Below are 7,523 nucleotides of genomic sequence, written 5' to 3'. Positions count from 1 at the left end.
GATTTATATAATGTATCTAGGGATACTTTTGCAAAATAGCGTGCGTGTAAAGGGGAAAAAAGCAATTGAAGTTTTTTCAAGGGGATAGGGGCGAGTTGTTAGCTGTAATATAATTCACGACAGCTCTCTGCCTGTGATGTCACCTCTGCCTGTGACGTCAACTTGGCAGATACGCTATCGCGTATCTTGATAACGTCCGTACTCTCATTAAGACGATCTTGACCGACTGCTCAGACTGCAATAATGAGGGAGGATGGAATGCGGTAGAAAAGGCCCCGGAGAAATGCCCCCAATTCCGTGGCCACGCTGGTAAAGATTTGTAACGTAAAATAGGCGAAAATGATTGTACCTTGCATAGTATGCAATGTAAGGACTCAACTATTTGTTTTTATGTAAGTCGCTTGACGTTCAAAGGACCGTACTCGAAAAGTATCATTTTGCCTTGATTACATCTTATATCTATGTAGATTTTACGAAATGAATATCTCATTAAAGGAACGTAATAAGGATTAGGAAAAGTTGCGCAGTGTGTGTAGTCCCATTGGTATAACTAGAAGCATTATATGGCACATCACGTAACAGTTATAACTGTACACGTAACTTGTTAGATAAGAGATACAAAGGTCGTTACAAACGACCAAATTTTGGGGTAGCCTGGGTTAATAAACAGGGGTAGGCCGGCTGGTAGAGACCCCATCTTGAGGGACTCAATTGAAATATGCTCACCGCTATCAACCTCTCATATATTGGACAATTCATCTGAAAGCTCTACAACATGTATTCGACTATACCATATTTTTTGTTGGTGGAATGCTTTCCAATTTCTGCAAACCATTGCTCTTCACAATATTCGAATTTCACGTGTACTTTCAAATGAGTACAATTATTCATAGAACTTCGAACATCGCGCAAATCCTTGAAAATGGCAGTAGGTAAGAAAAACAACTGATTGGCTTGACCCTCACCGTCTCTGACATGACTAATAAATCTGCTGATCGCATTTTTTGTACCGTGTAGATGTAAAAAATTACAACTGTATTTCACTGAAGCGTCCTCGCCATCCGTCATCCAGTTATATCTGCTTCGGGAGCAAGGTTGTGTATTTCGATGCCGTATTATCGGGACAATAGTCCATGCTGCTGTTACTAGTCGAAACCCTATAAAATTGATTTAATATGAAGAATCCGTGCGATTCTCAATTGTTTTTTTCTACCCGATAAAATTTGTTGAACACTGGCAGCCACGAATTCTTTTGTCTTCTCAGTTTGTATGGAAATAGATGTTTGACCGTCACTCCTGCCCAATATATGCTTATCAATGTCAATGACTCCAAGTAAATCCCATTAAATGGAGACATATCATCAAGCAATTTCTTATTGACCTGGATAATATGAGGACACATAAAGTGGCACATATTATCCAAAAACATCTAATATTAAATCTGACAATATTGTAATGAGGAATGATGAAATATAAATTAACCGGAATATTCGTGGATAATGTGTGTGTATATTCGCGTGTCAAATTGAGACCCTTTGAAGCTGGAGATGTCCCCTGTTTGGACAATTATTTGGACAATTCTTAGAAGCCATCACATAACTATCGCTAGATATGGTGTGAAGGTGCCGTTGATCCTGGCCATAATCCCTGTAACCGATAGTGGGAGGCATTCGGGAAATTTCCAATGAAAACTGTCTAGCGCGATGGTTGTTGTAGGCCGAGTACGCGCCAGAAAATTGAAAGTTAGAGCCGATGAGGGTGAGCTCCACAAGTCGTGGGAGTTAATTTGATTTTGTAAGGGTAAAATTCAACGTGAAAATGCGTTGCGTTTAACACATGCGGCTAGAGTTGTTGTCTTGATGATGGTTGTGGTTTAAAAGAAGTTAATTAGCCCCCTATCGAACACTCCGTGACCGTGACGCTGGTCCTTTTCCTGATTCCCACTATCTATTATTATTCTTATCTCATGAATCCTATTCATTGTACTTAAAAAAAAAAGCCTCTCGGTTAAGCTTCAACTTGACATGCGGATCATTTGATTCTGAGTATTTGTCATAAAACTTTTTCGGCGAAAATTCAATTTTTGTGTTTTACTTGACAATCTAATTTTGACTGAATTTTTCAATGCCTTTGAGTTAAATCAAGCGGAATATTGATGGAAAATTCTGAATGGCATTATTGCTCCTTCAAAATGTAAGTGTTTGCCTCATTAGTCTTACTAATGAGGCTTCCTTTGTCACGTGACATTTTCATATGGGGGTTGAAAATGCGTGTTACCTTCACCCTTCTTCACCAAAGGCTAATCAAACCTTCTAAAATTGAATAAATGTGCGCCAGGTAATCTTTAGCCGGAATTACCAAAGCGGAAGGTCACTAAAGCTAAATTAACTAATTTCGGTGTTCTCTACTCATTACAGTAAACACAAAAAAAAAGGTTTTCCAAAAGGGAACAGAAAGGGAAAATTAAGCCTTCGGGGAAAGGTAACAGTCCTCAGTGTGCGGGTTATGAAGAGAGGGGTGGATTTGGCGTGGAAACGATGGGTTTTAAGCATTCCTAACTCTGACCAAACTACGAAGTTAGTTGAGCAAAGAAAGAAAAGATAACTAAAGCTTCCAAAAAAAATAGTTTATTCACTTAAGCCTCAGGGTCCATTACAAAAAAAGGGGGCTAGAAACACTCATTAGCCACTAAAAACAAAAAAAAGAGGAATATCACATTGGTGTCTATATACGTCAGGGTTCGGCAACCTTCAGGTCGCCGCGAGTCATCCTGTTACAACGGTCGGGATTATCTCCCAATCGTAATGTGCATTCAATTAGCCAACCTTTTGTCTGCAAATAAATCCCAGTGGTGACAGTATTCCATACAGAGTGGCGTGCCAGGCGAACAAAAATGGCTGACCCGTTAGAATTGGCGCAAAATTCCAATTAAAAATTTTGAATCTAATATTGAAAAATGCTTGTTGCATTTCTGAAATGAGGAAATAAATATACTCCTTATTCCTCAGCTGGATCGTATCTTGTAACCTATAATCGTCATACAATTATAGAATCGGGGACTGGAAAATTCTCGAAAAAAATTACACATTTCAAATGCCAAAAAAAATATATTTCTAATTGTCTACTCTTGGCCAACATTATTAATTGTTGCTCAATGGAAACCGCGGGAAGGTGGTAGACGTCTTCCATCATGGGTAGTGGGAAGGAAGGAAAGGTGAAGGAAATTGGAAAAAAATTATTCCTAAACAATACTTATCATTAATATATTTACAATAGTTTCATGTCAGCGATCGTACGAATGCCAGATCCATGGAGAATCTCTCATTAATGCGATGTTCTTATGAATTGTCAAATTATGTTAAATCTCTAAGTTACAATATCTACCGACATGGTCACCATCAAAACTGTCTATTCAAAACACTTTAGTGTGAACGTTGAATTTGCATAGATTCCACAATTTTTTGGAAATGAGGTTTGTAATTACTGAGACTCACAAGCATAGCTTTTCTGAGGTTCTCATCGCCCAATACCGACCTACCGGAGGTTTTTATTCTATTCATATGTGAAAAACCCGATTCACATAGATAGGTTGTCCCGAAAATAACACGCGTTCGCTTATACGCTTCTGTGAGGTTTGGAAAATCATGAACTCCGATGATTATCTTCCACAAATCATCCGAACTGCATAAAGGTAAATCGAAAGTAATGAATTTTTCCATTTCAACTGAGAGCTTTACACCGTTTACGTAAGTGAAATTGACAATTGTGTTTTCGAGACGTTCAAGATTGTACGTACATGCTTTAGGAACCTGGAAAAACTGACACAAGTAGTGTAAATCGTCTATATCGGGGAATCGTTTATTCAAATCAGCATATAATTGCTGCGTCAATTCTGAAAAAGGCTGGCCATTAAACGTTGTGTTGGGGTATCTTTTTATAATTAATTCTAACGTGATAAACGTAGGCGGTACTGTATCTTTATAGAAATTATCTTCAATTCTTTTGATTAACGTTTTCAACCCGGTGATTGCCTGCACGTGATCCCACAAAAATTTTGGATTTCCCTGCATTCGGAGATTAATATTATTAATAAGTTTAGTCAGATCAACAAGATAAGCCACTTGTGTGATCCACTCAAAATGATTTAATTCACCATATTCGCGCTGGAATTCTTCTTTAACAAAAGTGACAATTACCGGTAAATTTTCGTAAAATCGTTCGAGCATAACTCCTTTACTCAACCACCTAACTTCGGTAATTTCGCCAGAATGAGTTCCTTTTTAAATGCTCTATAAATTTCTTCTACCGCCGCGTGTTTTTCCATTGAAAAAAGTGTCAGCATTTCTTCAATTATAGACATATCCAGTAATGAAAAACGCACGAAAACTATGACTTGAGCATGGCCGGCGATATCTGTTGATTCATCTAATTGCAATGAAAAATTATGACACTGAGAAATGTCATAAAGCAATTGTTCAAGAAAATTGGAGCCGATAGATTCTATCCTGCGTGCAATTGTTCGCGGTGATAAAGAAATTTCGCTGAAAAACTCATTGACGCGATCTTCCATTGACGTTTCTCGAAATACAACACCAATAACAGCGGTTAAAATCTGTTTGAAATCTTCTCCATCGGTAAATGATCTCTTTTGTTTGATTAAACGATGCGCGGTGAGACAAGATATGTGCGCACTTATCATTGCATCATTGCATCATTGCATCATCACTGATGAGTGGTTTTTCTAGCGCGGCGATTTGACGCTGACTTTTTAATGAAATGATTTTATTTTTACGGACTTCGGTATAAAGCGGAAATTCCATGTCGAAACCTGAATGAATTGATTTAAAATGTCTACTAAGATTGAAACCTCTCACGTTGACGAAGCGATGGGCGCACAATAAACAAATAACCGCGTCGCCGATTTTACTACACAAATAGAGATGTTCCCACTCAATTTGATATTTGTCGGACCGCCTTTCTTGTATCAGAGACTCGAAATTTGACATCGTTTTTGACGGCAGAAGACAATCGTAATTAATTTTTTTTTTGCACCACCTGCGCCCGCGGTTAGTTTTCATGTTCGGATCTCATTCTGGCGCGCTAACGAATTTAATGGGAAATTTTCTTCATAACTGGGATGTTGTCCAAGATAGTGCGTTTTGAGATTGGAAGATTTGAAGCAACGGAACTCTGTCGACCATAATAAACAAATAGCGATATCACCAAATCTTGAGTCCATATAAAGGTGTTCCCACCCGTCTTGAAAATTATTAACACGTAGTTCCTTCCTAGAGGGCTACATGTTTTAGAAATTAACAATTATAATTTGACTATGCAACTATTTGAAAAAAAAAATGACAGGTCAATGGACTAGTTCACTCTCACAAGTTAGGCGCAAAAGGTGCAACTTCAGTTAGAAGTTATTTTTCGCACTTTCAGAACCAAGTGATCACAAATTGTTGAAACTTCCGTGTCAATGCAAAATTGTTTTCGACTGCACAACCCCCTCATTTTCAAATAACAATTTTGATTGCCAAACTCATTACGCCATTGGCAGCACGCTGGCCCGGGGGAGACAGAAAGTCGAATCACGATGAGCACAGATACCCCATGCATACCTGCCCCCACCACCCTCGTCGACCCCATCCGTACCTGATCCCACCGCACCCACTCCGGAGCAACCCTCTGGTGCAGGTATGCACGTGCCAAATTTTGATTGCATCTGTTTACGATTTGACATTGTTCGAGTTCGTTTTTGTTAGGACAATTCCACTGTTCGGATTTCTGAGAAACCCAAGGTGATCAGTTTATTAGTGCATCATATAACCCGCTCTCTCCATTGAGCATCGTCAGAAAATCGAAAATCCCGATCATACGTGTCATTTATTAGGGGAAGTCTCAGTGCTATCCTTCGCTATTTCCAGGGGTAATGAAAACATGAAATAATGGAAATTTTATGGATTTGTGGCACCAAGTTGAAATTGCACAAGCATTGTTCATGTTCCTCCAAAATCCGTCTGAATATTCCATTTCATTCCAATATAACAGGAACTACAATTGTTGAATTTTCAATTTTTATTTGTTAAATTTATAACCACATTTTTGATAGTCTGTTCGAATTCGATAAATACAATGAAAATCGAGAAATTCAGTTTCGTCAATCACTAATGAGCAGCATCTTAAACAAATGGTTGCGATAAACCTTATCTTGATCTAACTCGATTGTTGCAAGAGCCATTGCAGCAATTTTGCTATGTTAAACGCATTTTTTTTCGGCGTTTATCAATAGAAACTTTGCTTTTGAGTGGGGTAAGTTAGCCTTAGTGAAGTCTGAGCAGCTACGGCTATCCCATCATATTCTCAACGTCACCCTTTATAATTTTAATCAGAGTTGTAGCAATTTTTTCAATAAATAGCGCCTGGACACAAAATAATTGTTACGAGTGATTCCACATTGTCAAAGCATCAAATAAATTTCTTCCTTAATATTACTCCCTATTTCCGGGAAGGAAATAATATTTACAGTTTCCATTCATAGAAAGTTGACAATTCGCGCTCGATCGCACGGTCGCCCTCTAGCAGTATCGGTCGAACCAAGGCTCAAGGAGGAAGGTAAATACAATTAGGGCAGGTAGTTTCGTTAAGTGAATAAGGCCCCTCTTCCAACTTTCACTAACGAAGGTTGGGAGCTCTGCAAGCCCGTTGAGCCCAGCTTGCGGACTCCTGCTATTCGTTGAATACCCTCATGCCCAGCCCCTCATAGTTACCATCGGAATTGGCCTACAAGGATTATCGATCGGCGATAATCCGCGGAATGTCTTATTCCTAATTATAACTCGCCGGGAAATCGATGAAAACGGAAGTAGAAACTCGCCGGAAGACGTTACGGAAAAATCGGATACCAAAAGCCCAAGTTTTTTTAAGATTTTTGACGCGGAATTCGTTCGAGGAATTCCGAAAGCCCTGAACTTCAATGTTCAGGAAATTGTTAATTGCCTAAAAATATAAATCCGATAGCCCGAGAAATATCTAACGACGCGGAAAATGAAGAAAAGAAGAAAAGAAAAGAAAAAAAATGTTACCTCCTTGGACTCGAACCCACTCTGCTCTAAACTGAGGCGAGTGAGAGAGAGGGAGAACCACTGGCCATCGTTGGCTGTGGAAAATCCGATCATCTTACAATCACTTCTAGACTCTTAAAAAATCGCGAAATCTTCATTGAAATACCCACCAGCTTAACAGGGAGATGCTCTAGTATTTTGTGAATCTAATAGCGGGGGGAAAAACCCGCCGAAAACAATCCAAAAATGGATGGAAAAATTCAACCGAAGCAGGTTATCGGCTCAGAAAAAGCCACGACATGTCGTGAAAATATTCGTGCAAAAAGGGGGAAATTCACTAAAATTCACTATTGATTGACACCTAACTGTAACGTGACATTTCCCCGGCGAATGGGAAATGCCCATTACCTTCGCCCTACTTCCCCTGAGCCTAACAAAAACCTGCTAAAATTTAACCTTATG

Source organism: Fopius arisanus, unplaced genomic scaffold (genome assembly GCF_000806365.1).
Source record: "Fopius arisanus strain USDA-PBARC FA_bdor unplaced genomic scaffold, ASM80636v1 scaffold00080, whole genome shotgun sequence".
Classification (NCBI taxonomy): Eukaryota; Metazoa; Arthropoda; class Insecta; order Hymenoptera; family Braconidae; genus Fopius; species Fopius arisanus.
This window is presented reverse-complemented; position numbering follows the sequence as displayed.